Source organism: Neofelis nebulosa, chromosome 3 (assembly GCF_028018385.1).
Source record: "Neofelis nebulosa isolate mNeoNeb1 chromosome 3, mNeoNeb1.pri, whole genome shotgun sequence".
Classification (NCBI taxonomy): domain Eukaryota; kingdom Metazoa; phylum Chordata; class Mammalia; order Carnivora; family Felidae; genus Neofelis; species Neofelis nebulosa.
Genome location: NC_080784.1, coordinates 134,970,349 through 134,983,623, shown reverse-complemented (window position 1 = coordinate 134,983,623; position 13,275 = coordinate 134,970,349).

The following is a 13,275-nucleotide window of genomic DNA, read 5'->3' as shown; positions in this document are numbered from 1 at the left end:
ACGTGTTCTGATAGGCTGGCTACACCGCGAGTTTGGAAATGATGCAATTGCTACTAAAAGCTTGGCACAGGGACAAAGGAATCCTGGAGAAAGTGCTCTCTGGACTTGCTCACGGAGAAGCAGTTTTGTGCTGTGTTACACAATTAAGTGCAATTATTCTACAAATAATTCTAGAGATGGTGCATCAGCTAATTGTCTCTTGGTAGTCTCTTGGTATCTTTCTGTAAACGTGTGTGTGTGTGTGTGTGTGTGTGTGTGGGTGTGTTTAATTGAAGGAAAAAGAGAAAGTAGAGGTATTGTCCTAAGGAGACTTAAATAAAGTTATGGGCCAACCAAGCTTAGTTTGGTTCATTTATTCATGAAAGCTCAGCATCAATATTTCAGTTAACTAATTTTTTTTTTACATGAGATGCACATTTCCCTGAAACCCTCTTAAGTTTGGGGGAGATTGGAGGTTATACAAAGCAATCAAATCCCTTTGTGATACTATGGGAATGAGCATTAAATCTCCTGATTTATGCTCCAAAAGTCTCCACTTAAAAGTGGTGTGACTTCCAATACCCCAAAGTAGAAACAGTCCAAGTGTCTATCAACAAATGAATGGATAAACAAAATGTTATATATACATACAATGCAATATCATTCCTCTTTTAAAATGAATGCGATTCTGATATATGCTACAACATGAATGAACCTTAAAAACATTATGCTGAGGAGTTCCGGAAGATGGCGGCGTAGGAGGACGCTGGGCTCACCGCGCGTCCTGCTGATCACTTAGATTCCACCTATACCTGCCTAAATAACCCAGAAAACCGCCAGAGGATTAGCAGAACGGAGTCTCCGGAGCCAAGCGCAGACGAGAGGCCCACGGAAGAGGGTAGGAAGGGCGGCGAGGCGGTGCGCGCTCCACGGACTGGCGGGAGGGAGCCGGGGCGGAGGGGCGGCTCGCCGGCCAAGCAGAGCCCCCGAGTCGGGCTGGCAAAAGCGGAGGGGCCGGACGGACTGTGTTCCGACAGCAAGCGCGACTTAGCGTCTGGGAGGTCATAAGTTAACAGCTCTGCTCAGAAAGCGGGAAGGCTGGAGGACAAAGGGAGGGAGAGCTGCTGAGCCCCCGGACGGCAGAGCTCAGCTTGGCGGGGAACAAAGGCGCTCGCCAGCACCATCTCCCCCGCCCATCCCCCAGCCAAAATCCCAAAGAGAACCAGTTCCTGCCAGGGAACTTGCTCGCTCCGCGCAAACACCCAACTCTGTGCTTCTGCGGAGCCAAACCTCCGGCAGTGGATCTGACTCCCTCCCGCTGCCACAGGGCCCCTCCTGAAGTGGATCACCTAAGGAGAAGCGAGCTAAGCCTGCCCCTCCCGCCCCCGTGCACCTTGCCTAACCACCCCAGCTAATACGCCAGCTCCCCAGCACCACAAGCCTGGCAGTGTGCAAGTAGACCAGACGGGCCACACCACCCCACAGTGAATCCCGCCCCTAGGAGAGGGGAAGAGAAGGCACACACCAGTCTGACTGTGGCCCCAGCGGTGGGCTGGGGGCAGATATCAGGTCGGACTGCGGCCCCGCCCACCAACTCCAGTTATACACCACAGCACGGGGGAAGTGCCCTGCAGGTCCTCACCACTCCAGGGACTATCCAAAATGACCAAACGGAAGAATTCCCCTCAGAAGAATCTCCAGGAAATAACAACAGCTAATGAACTGATCAAAAAGGATTTAAATAATATAACAGAAAGTGAATTTAGAATAATAGTCATAAAATTAATCGCTGGGCTTGAAAACAGTATACAGGACAGCAGAGAATCTCTTGCTACAGAGATCAAGGGACTAAGGCACAGTCACGAGGAGCTGAAAAACGCTTTAAACGAAATGCAAAACAAAATGGAAACCACGACGGCTCGGATTGAAGAGGCAGAGGAGAGAATAGGTGAACTAGAAGATAAAGTTATGGAGAAAGAGGAAGCTGAAAGAAAGAGAGATAAAAAAATCCAGGAGTATGAGGGGAAAATTAGAGAACTAAGTGATACACTAAAAAGAAATAATATACGCATAATTGGTATCCCAGAGGAGGAAGAGAGAGGGAAAGGTGCTGAAGGGGTACTTGAAGAAATTATAGCTGAGAACTTCCCTGAACTGGGGAAGGAAAAAGGCATTGAAATCCAAGAGGCACAGAGAACTCCCTTCAGACGTAACTTGAATCGATCTTCTGCACGACATATCATAGTGAAACTGGCAAAATACAAGGATAAAGAGAAAATTCTGAAAGCAGCAAGGGATAAACGTGCCCTCACATATAAAGGGAGACCTATAAGACTCGTGACTGATCTCTCCTTTGAAACTTGGCAGGCCAGAAAGGCTTGGCACGATATCTTCAGTGTGCTAAACAGAAAAAATATGCAGCCGAGAATCCTTTATCCAGCAAGTCTGTCATTTAGAATAGAAGGAGAGATAAAGGTCTTCCCAAACAAACAAAAACTGAAGGAATTTGTCACCACGAAACCAGCCCTACAAGAGATCCTAAGGGGGATCCTGTGAGACAAAGTACCAGAGACATCACTACAAGCATAAAACATACAGACATCACAATGACTCTAAACCCGTATCTTTCTATAATAACACTGAATGTAAATGGATTAAATGCACCAACCAAAAGACATAGGGTATCAGAATGGATAAAAAAACAAGACCCATCTATTTGCTGTCTACAAGAGACTCATTTGAGATCTGAGGACACCTTTAGATTGAGAGTGAGGGGATGGAGAACTATTTATCATGCTACTGGAAGCCAAAAGAAAGCTGGAGTAGCCATACTTATATCAGACAAACTAGACTTTAAATTAAAGGCTGTAACAAGAGATGAAGAAGGGCATTATATAATAATTACAGGGTCTATCCATCAGGAAGAGCTAACAATTATAAATGTCTATGCGCCAAATACCGGAGCCCCCAGATATATAAAACAGTTACTCATAAACATAAGCAACCTTATTGATAAGAATGTGGTCATTGCAGGGGACTTTAACACCCCACTTACAGAAATGGATAGATCATCTAGACACACAGTCAATAAAGAAACAAGGGCCCTGAATGATACATTGGATCAGATGGACTTGACAGATATATTTAGAACTCTGCATCCCAAAGCAACAGAATATACTTTCTTCTCGAGTGCACATGGAACATTCTCCAAGATAGATCATATACTGGGTCACAAAACAGCCCTTCATAAGTTTACAAGAATTGAAATTATACCATGCATACTTTCAGACCACAATGCTATGAAGCTTGAAATCAACCACAGGAAAAAGTCTGGAAAACCTCCAAAAGCATGGAGGTTAAAGAACACCCTACTCACGAATGAGTGGGTCAACCAGGCAATTAGAGAAGAAATTAAAAAATATATGGAAACAAACGAAAATGAAAATACAACAATCCAAACGCTTTGGGATGCAGCGAAGGCAGTCCTGAGAGGAAAATACATTGCAATCCAGGCCTATCTCAAGAAACAAGAAAAATCCCAAATACAAAATCTAACAGCACACCTAAAGGAAATAGAAGCAGAACAGCAAAGGCAGCCTAAACCCAGCAGAAGAAGAGAAATCATAAAGATCAGAGCAGAAATAAATAATATAGAATCTAAAAAAACTGTAGAGCAGATCAACGAAACCAAGAGTTGGTTTTTTGAAAAAATAAACAAAATTGACAAACCTCTAGCCAGGCTTCTCAAAAAGAAAAGGGAGATGACCCAAATAGATAAAATCATGAATGAAAATGGAAATATTACAACCAATCCCTCAGAGATACAAACAATTATCAGGGAATACTATGAAAAATTATATGCCAACAAATTGGACAACCTTGAAGAAATGGACAAATTCCTAAACACCCACACTCTTCCAAAACTCAATCAGGAGGAAATAGAAAGCTTGAACAGACCCATAACCAGCGAAGAAATTGAATCGGTTATCAAAAATCTCCCAACAAATAAGAGTCCAGGACCAGATGGCTTCCCAGGGGAGTTCTACCAGACATTTAAAGCAGAGATAATACCTATCCTTCTCAAGCTATTCCAAGAAATAGAAAGGGAAGGAAAACTTCCAGACTCATTCTATGAAGCCAGTATTACTTTGATTCCTAAACCAGACAGAGACCCAGTAAAAAAAGAGAACTACAGGCCAATATCCCTGATGAATATGGATGCAAAAATTCTCAATAAGATACTAGCAAATCGAATTCAACAGCATATAAAAAGGATTATTCACCATGATCAAGTGGGATTCATTCCTGGGATGCAGGGCTGGTTCAACATTCGCAAATCGATCAACGTGATACATCACATTAACAAAAAAAAAGAGAAGAACCATATGATCCTGTCAATCGATGCAGAAAAGGCCTTTGACAAAATCCAGCACCCTTTCTTAATAAAAACCCTCGAGAAAGTCGGGATAGAAGGAACATACTTAAAGATCATAAAAGCCATTTATGAAAAGCCCACAGCTAACATCATCCTCAATGGGGAAAAACTGAGAGCTTTTTCCCTGAGATCAGGAACACGACAGGGATGCCCACTCTCACCGCTGTTGTTTAATATAGTGCTGGAAGTTCTAGCATCAGCAATCAGACAACAAAAAGAAATCAAAGGCATCCAAATTGGCAAAGATGAAGTCAAGCTTTCGCTTTTTGCAGATGACATGATATTATACATGGAAAATCCGATAGACTCCACCAAAAGTCTGCTAGAACTGATACATGAATTCAGCAAAGTTGCAGGATACAAAATCAATGTACAGAAATCAGTTGCATTCTTATACACTAACAATGAAGCCACAGAAAGACAAATAAAGAAACTAATCCCATTCACAATTGCACCAAGAAGCATAAAATACCTAGGAATAAATCTAACCAAAGATGTAAAAGATCTGTATGCTGAAAACTATAGAAAGCTTATGCAGGTAATTGAAGAAGATATAAAGAAATGGAAAGACATTCCCTGCTCATGGATTGGAAGAATAAATATTGTCAAAATGTCAATACTACCCAAAGCTATCTACACATTCAATGCAATCCCAATCAAAATTGCACCAGCATTCTTCTTGAAACTAGAACAAGCCATCCTAAAATTCATATGGAACCACAAAAGGCCCCGAATAGCCAAAGTAATTTTGAAGAAGAAGACCAAAGCAGGAGGCATCACAATCCCAGACTTTAGCCTCTACTACAAAGCTGTAATCATCAAGACAGCATGGTATTGGCATAAAAACAGACACATAGACCAATGGAATCGAATAGAAACCCCAGAACTAGACCCACAAACGTATGGCCAACTCATTTTTGACAAAGCAGGAAAGAACATCCAATGGAAAAAAGACAGTCTCTTTAACAAATGGTGCTGGGAGAACTGGACAGCAACATGCAGAAGGTTGAAACTAGACCACTTTCTCACACCATTCACAAAAATAAACTCAAAATGGATAAAGGACCTGAATGTGAGACAGGAAACCATCAAAACCTTAGAGGAGAAAGCAGGAAAAGACCTCTCTGACCTCAGCCGTAGCAATCTCTTACTCGGCACATCCCCAAAGGCAAGGGAATTAAAAGCAAAAGTGAATTACTGGGACCTTATGAAGATAAAAAGCTTCTGCACAGCAAAGGAAACAACCAACAAAACTAAAAGGCAACCAACGGAATGGGAAAAGATATTTGCAAATGACACATCGGACAAAGGGCTAGTATCCAAAATCTATAAAGAGCTCATCAAACTCCACACCCGAAAAACAAATAACCCAGTGAAGAAATGGGCAGAAAACATGAATAGACACTTCTCTAAAGAAGACATCCGGATGGCCAACAGGCACATGAAAAGATGTTCAACGTCGCTCCTCATCAGGGAAATACAAATCAAAACCACACTCAGATACCACCTCACGCCAGTCAGAGTGGCCAAAATGAACAAATCAGGAGACTATAGATGCTGGAGAGGATGTGGAGAAATGGGAACCCTCTTGCACTGTTGGTGGGAATGCAAATTGGTGCAGCCGCTCTGGAAAGCAGTGTGGAGGTTCCTCAGAAAATTAAAAATAGACCTACCCTATGACCCAGCAATAGCACTGCTAGGAATTTATCCAAGGGATACAGGAGTACTGATGCATAGGGGCACTTGTACCCCAATGTTTATAGCAGCACTCTCAACAATAGCCAAATTATGGAAAGAGCCTAAATGTCCATCAACTGATGAATGGATAAAGAAATTGTGGTTTATATACACAATGGAATATTACGTGGCAATGAGAAAAAATGAAATATGGCCTTTTGTAGCAACATGGATGGAACTGGAGAGTGTGATGCTAAGTGAAATAAGCCATACAGAGAAAGACAGATACCATATGGTTTCACTCTTATGTGGATCCTGAGAAACGTAACAGAAACCCATGGGGGAGGGGAAGGGAAAAAAAAAAAAAAAAGAGGTTAGAGTGGGAGAGAGCCAAAGCATAAGAGACTGTTAAAAACTGAGAACAAACTGAGGGTTGATGGGGGGTGGGAGGGAGGGCAGGGTGGGTGATGGGTATTGAGGAGGGCACCTTTTGGGATGAGCACTGGGTGTTGTATGGAAACCAATTTGACAGTAAATTTCATATATTAAAAAAAAAATAAATTAATTTAAAAAAATAAAAAAAATAAAAAAAATTAAAAAAAAAAAATAAATAAAAAAATAAAAAAAAAAATAAAAACATTATGCTAAGTAAAATAAAAGACACAAAAGGACAAATATTGTTTGACTCCACTTATATAACCTATATTAGTCAGATACATAGAAATAGAAAGTAGAACGGTGGTTTTTGGGAAATACCACTATTTCTTTGGAGACTATAACATGAGACATTTACAGGATTTATGTACATTGCTATAACCCACTGTTTTAGTCTAACTATAGTAGTCTGCCAAGTAGAAGTTGAGGATTATAATCTCTTCAAATAAATAATTTCCCCTTCCTTTCTGGAGGTTTAATTGTCAAAGGTTCTGTGCCCTGCGAAACTGATAAAGCAGTATTAGGTAGTCTTAAATGTCTTATAAACTTCTTGAAGCTCCAAAACCTAGTTCCTACCTGAACAAATCCCAAGTTCACATCTTGTAGAGGCCTCTGCATATTTTCTGTTTATGAAACCCGTTGCTTCATCTCTGCATATCAATCCTACTTTTTTTCTTATAGTAGCAAAGAAAGGGTCTTGATCGCTATTGTGTACTTCTCAAGAGTTCTTTCCTTGTTCCTCCAATTATTCTTTTTTCCCTATTAATTCCAACTTCTTCCTGCCTACAGGACCTGTCTCTTTTGCTTTCAACTACCTTCTGATCTCTTCAATTATAAAAATATTCTGTGAAATCTTTCCCTACCCAATCCCCTTTTACCATCCTGTCTTTCATATCTTACTGTCAAATTATTATATAGCAATTACCTCTGTTCTCTGGCTACCCATTTCCTTGGGAGGATAGAAATCTCTTGTTTCTTTATTCTTCACCTGGTGCATAGTGCCATGGTGGTCCTAAATATAAAGAGCTATGTGAGCATCACCAGTCCTGAAGATGGAAGGTGGGTGGGAGGTGAGCCATAAATGGGACCTAAAGGGTGAGCAGGGGTTGACCACATGGTGAAGAGGATAAGAATGCTCCAGATATAGGAAACCATGTGTAGAGGCACCGGGATGTGAAAGATCATGGCACATTGAAGGACTAGGTCTGTCTTGGATAAGAGAGTGTAGGGCAGAGAGAAGATAATGTATAGGTGCATAGAGGCTCAATCATTGAGAGCCTCAGCATCAAGGAAGGCTAGTGAAATGTTTTGAGCAGAGGATTTAGAAATGCCACAGGATGGAGGATGCATTGGAAGAACGGCAAGAATAGATGGAGGGAAACCAGTTGGACAGCTGTTAGGTCACCCAGGCCAGAGATGGTGGTGGCCTGAATGAAAGTGGTGGCAAAGAGATATTTGGGAGAGGGAATAATAGAATAAATGGGCATTAATTTAATAAATATACATCAAACTCTTGATATAGTCTTAGGGACTGTTCCAGGCATTGGGGATACAGCATTGAACAAAATACATCAAAACAAATCACTTCCCTTGGGAAATTTATGCTCTAGGGGCAACGTAGACAATAAAGATGATAAATAAGGAAGATATATAGTATGCTCCACAATGGTAAGTGCCAGGGAGAAAAATCGAGAACAGAGGCAGAAATGGAATCTGGTAGGGCATGGTTGTGTAGGCAGGGTTTTAGGTAAGGAGTGCTAAGTTCTGAAAAGACCTAAGGGAAAAAAGACTTAAAAGGAAGATGGAGCTAGCCATGTGGGTATCTGCAGGAAGAACATTCTGGAAAGGGAACAGTGACATACAAAGGTCTTGAGATAGGAATATGTCTGGTGGGTCATGGAACATCAAGGGCGTGAACTGAAAGAAGGTGAGGGTAGTGTGATAGTTTTATGGGTCAACATGGATAGGTTATAGTTTCTAGCTATTCAGTGTAACAGTAATCTAGGTATTCCTGTGAAGGTATTTTGTGCTTAATATCTATGATCAGTAGTCTTTATTTTTTTTTAATGTTTATTTATTTATTTTGGGAGAAAGAGGGGAGGGGCAGAGAGAGAGAAGGAGAGAGAATTTCAAGCAGGCTCCGAGTTGCCAGCACAGAGCCCCACTCAGGGCTCTATCTCTCTCTCTCTCAAAGATAAATAAACATTTGGAAAAAAAAAAAAAAGAGACTGAGAGAGAGATACCAGAGACCTCCCTTGCCCCTTCTGCTATGTAAAGACACAGAAAGAAGACAGGCTGGCTGGTTGTAAACCAGGAGGCAGGCTTTCACTAGACACCAAATCCTTGATATTGTCAGCCTGAACTAAGATCTCCTGAGTTAGAAGAAATTCTGCCTCAAGACTGCAACATCAACTTGTGCCCAAGAGTTCCCAGTCTTCCTGTCTCCTCAACAGATTTCAGAGTTGCTAGCCTCCCACAATCACATGAGCCAATTCCTCAATTCCTTGAACTGTATCTCCTCTTGTATGTATGTATGTATGTATGTGTGTATGTATGTATGTATATAAAATCTCCTACTGGCTCTGTTTCTCTGGAGAACTCTAATACAGGTAATAAGGTAGTGGGGAAGAAGACTAGATTACATATGGCCTTCTAGGTCATGGTAAAAACTTTTGCTTTAAGTTTTAGACGAGAAGCTGATGGGGTATTGTGAGCTGAAGCATGATGTGAACTCATATTTTAAAGACCCATTCTGGCTGCTGTGCTGGGGGTAACAAGAGGTGATGGTGGCTTGCATCAGGGTGGTGGCAGTAGGGGTGATAAGAGGTGATAGAATTCTGGATATAGATATAGATATATCTGATGTTTATTTGTCTATTTTTGAGAGAGAGAGAGAGAGAGAGAGAGAGCAAGGGAGGGGCAGAGATGGAGGGAGACAGAGCATCCCAAGCAGGTCCGCTGTCGGTACAGAACCTGACACAGCTGGAACTCATGAACCACGAGATCATGACCTAAGTTGAAATCAAGAGTTGAATACTTGACTGACTGAGCAACCCAAGCACCCCCGTATATATTTTCAAGGTAGAACAAACAGAATTGTTTTTGTAATGAATGTGGGGAGTGAGAGAGAGGAATCAAGGATGACACTACATTTTTGACCTGAGCAACTGGAATAATGGGGTTTGGAACAGTTTTTGGATAACACGAAAATCTCAGTTTCAGAAATACTGCGTTGAAATGCCTGCAGGTCATACAGACAGAGATATCAAGAAGGTATTTGCATTTGTGTGTGGCATTCAGAGGAGAGATTCAGGCTGGAAATATAAGTGTGGGAACGGTGACCAATATTTAACGTGTGTGCCAAGGACTAGAGGATTTTTCTGAGATGAGGGATGAAGGTGAACAAAAGGAGGCAGGTGTAATTCCAGGTTTTTAGCTTGGACACCTGTTAGATGTGCCATTTTCTGTTGGGGAACACAGATGGTGTAGAGAAGATGCTAGCTTGAATTACTACACGAGGCCACCTGCAATTACAGGGAAGTCTATGAAAGTAAAAGGCACATCTCTTTCATCCTGAGATTGTCCAGTCATCCCTAGACCAATTAAAAAAAAAAAAAGAGGGAAAGAAAAAGGAAAACAAAACAAAACAAACAACAACTGGAGTGGTCAGATTGGCTCTAAAGTGTACCGGGAATTTCTATCTATTTTGGGGAAGGATGTGATGGCCAGTGCAGATTAAGACTATCCCAATATTTTCAGGCTCAGCGTTTTAATTTCAGGAAACTTTAGACTGTTGCGATATTGGGTCAGTCCAGGCTAGGTTTTTTGTTTTGTTTTTTTTTTTTTAGGTAGAATACTTGAGCAACTAGGATTTAGGATTTCATTCTACCTTAAAATAATTCCTAGATGAAATAGCTTCAATTCCCATTGGAGATTTTCATTGGCTAATTATGGAATATTGTCTGAATACCAAGGGGAGCTTGAGTAAAAGGAAGCAGAGGGGGCTTAGGGTGATGGTTCAACTATCCAGGAATTCCACTGAGGTTGTAGGATAATGAGTCAGAAAACCTGGGCTCAAATCCTCAGCTTGACCTCTGAGTAGCAGTGTGATTTCAGGTAAGTTTGGTGAATGCCTTTGGGCTACCTCATCTATGAAATGGGAATAATGATGTCTACCACCCAGAATTCTTCAAGGGAGTAAGTCTATTGCCCAGCCTGGGAGAGGAGGCTCTTAATAATTGCTCCCCTCCCCCACAGTAATATCCTCATTGCTATTTACTTGCTAGCCAAGTTGATGTTGACAACCTACTAAGGGTCAATTTTAACCCTTTTCCTTGGCTTGATTCCTTACTCTTTCTAATCCTTATTTCCATTAAAAAGAATAGATTTCTGGCATGAGAATAGTAGCATGAGGACAGGGACAGGGAAGAGTGCTTCTGAAGGCAAGAATGGGAATATTCTCAAAGGGAATAGGAGAGGCCAGTGAGTCCTAGTTGTCCCATAGCAGGGCTCCAGGGTGATAGCAAGGACTCAGGAAGACTTTATGATGTGTCCAAGGAGTGTTAGTTCCTTACCAACAGTCAGGATTTCTGTACCCCACAAAAGAGAGAGCCGTCTGTTATCAAGGTCCTACATTAGGACCACAGAGTACCATGATAGTTGACAGAGAAGTCTTTCCTGTTTACCCCAAGGCAATGTAAGCCTCTTTGATTTTGGTGTGACTCTCAGAAGTGGCCCTATTGGTGGTTGAGATGAGTTTTCCCACTAAACTGTTAGGACGTGGGTTCAGAGTTAGAATTCATTCATTCAAATAACAGTTAAAAGTTTTCAGACTTAGAGTCAAAGAAGTAATTGACTGATGTTAGTGAATCAGAACAAGCTTTTTTTTAACAGCAACAACAACAAAAAAAAAAAAAAAAAAAAAAAGGAGGGGGAAGGCAGGGAACAAAAACCCAGAACTCCTACAGCATTCATTAACCTTTCAACAGAGTTAGGGCGTCAGCCTCTAAGGTTCTGAGTTACTGCTTGCTACAGGAATTTCAGCAATGCCTTCGACGCCTACTACACAGAATCGCTGGAAGATTAAATGGCCAAGTGTGCCTAGCATATGGTTAACATGCATGAAAAGGACTGATTACCATCCTGTCAGCGTACTATCCAAGAAGTAGTACTTATTTCTCATAATGGTTAATGCCAGAATCCTTCCAAGTGTTAATTTCAGACAAGTGTGTTAAGAGGTAAACATGTTTTGGGGTGCCTGGGTGGCTCAGTCGGTTGAGTGTCCAACTTCGGCTCAGGTCATGATCTCGCAGTCTGTGAGTTCGGGCCCCACGTCGGGCTCTGTGCTGACAGCTCAGAGCCTAGAGCCTGCTTCGAATTCTGGGTCTCCCTCTGTCTCTGCCCCTCCCCCACTCATGCTCTGGCTCTCTCTCTCTCTCTCTCTCTCTCTCTCTCTCTGTCAAAAATAAATAAATACTAACAATAAATTTTAAAAAAGAGGTAAACATGTTTATTGTGAAAAGAGGAAAGTCATCAGTAATCTTGGGGCCTCAGTCACCTTACTGAAGTTTCACTGTGTTTTCTCCTCACCTACTTCATTATTCTTGGCAAGCTGGAGCAGGTATAACTTAATCAAAATAATAAACACTACATGTATTTCAAAATGAGTCCCAAGCTGACTGGAAGAGACTCTCCAACCTTCTAGTGTCACTCTCACCTAACAGGACAGAGTTCAGGTAAATCTATAAATTCTGTGGTTATTCATAGAACTCTACTCTAGTAGAGTGCTACCAGAGCATGGCTAATGTTGGAGAAGAATCTAAGTTATGTTATTTAAATGTGACAATGTTTTTGAAGGAGGCATTTTTGACTCAGATATGTATTTACATCAACCGAATGTAGAATGTAGTCTGACAGCAATTGTATTTGGATTCTCTGTATTAGAAGGTAGTTGATGGGCAGGGATAACATTATTGCAGGAATACCTGCTGTGAAACATTTTCATATATTATAGAATCTACAATATAACCTTCCTTAAGCTGATTATCTAATGATCCTTATCATCTGCAGTGGCACTGATGACATAACTTAATTGTTCAATAAGCCAACTGTTTAGGAAAGTACCAGACACATATTAAATAAATATAAGTTTTGGGAAGCCTGGGGGACTCAGTCAGTTAGGTGTCTGACTTTTGATTTTGGCTCAAGTCATGATCTCATGGTTCGTGAGTTCGAGCCTCGCGTCGGGCTTTGTGCTGGCGATGCAGAGCCTGCTTCGGATTCTCTCTCTCCCTCTCTGCCCCTCCCCTGCTCTCTTTCTCTCTCTCAAAACAAATAAACTTTTTTTAAAAGTTAAAAAAGTAAAAATAGGTATGTTTCTGTTTAGAAACAGAATCAAGATCTTTTACCATGAAATTTCTGTACCTAAATGTGACTCATTTACTACATTTCACCAGGGTCAGTGATTCTGAGTTATATGTTTTCTAAGTATGAACCTTCTGATGGAAGGATCAAAGTTCTTTACTTTGTGTATATTAACACAGTCTTGGAAATATTTTTTTTCAATAGAAATCCAACAAACCTGAATATTTTTTCAATTCATATTCTCATCTCACTGAGCCTCACTTGCATCCAAGAAATTTCCAGATATTAAAAAAATAAAAAAAGATATTTGATTATATAATGCATTTTCCTTTAATTTGAAGGATAAATCAAGTTTTCTTTTCAAGACAAAAAGACAGAGACAAAAG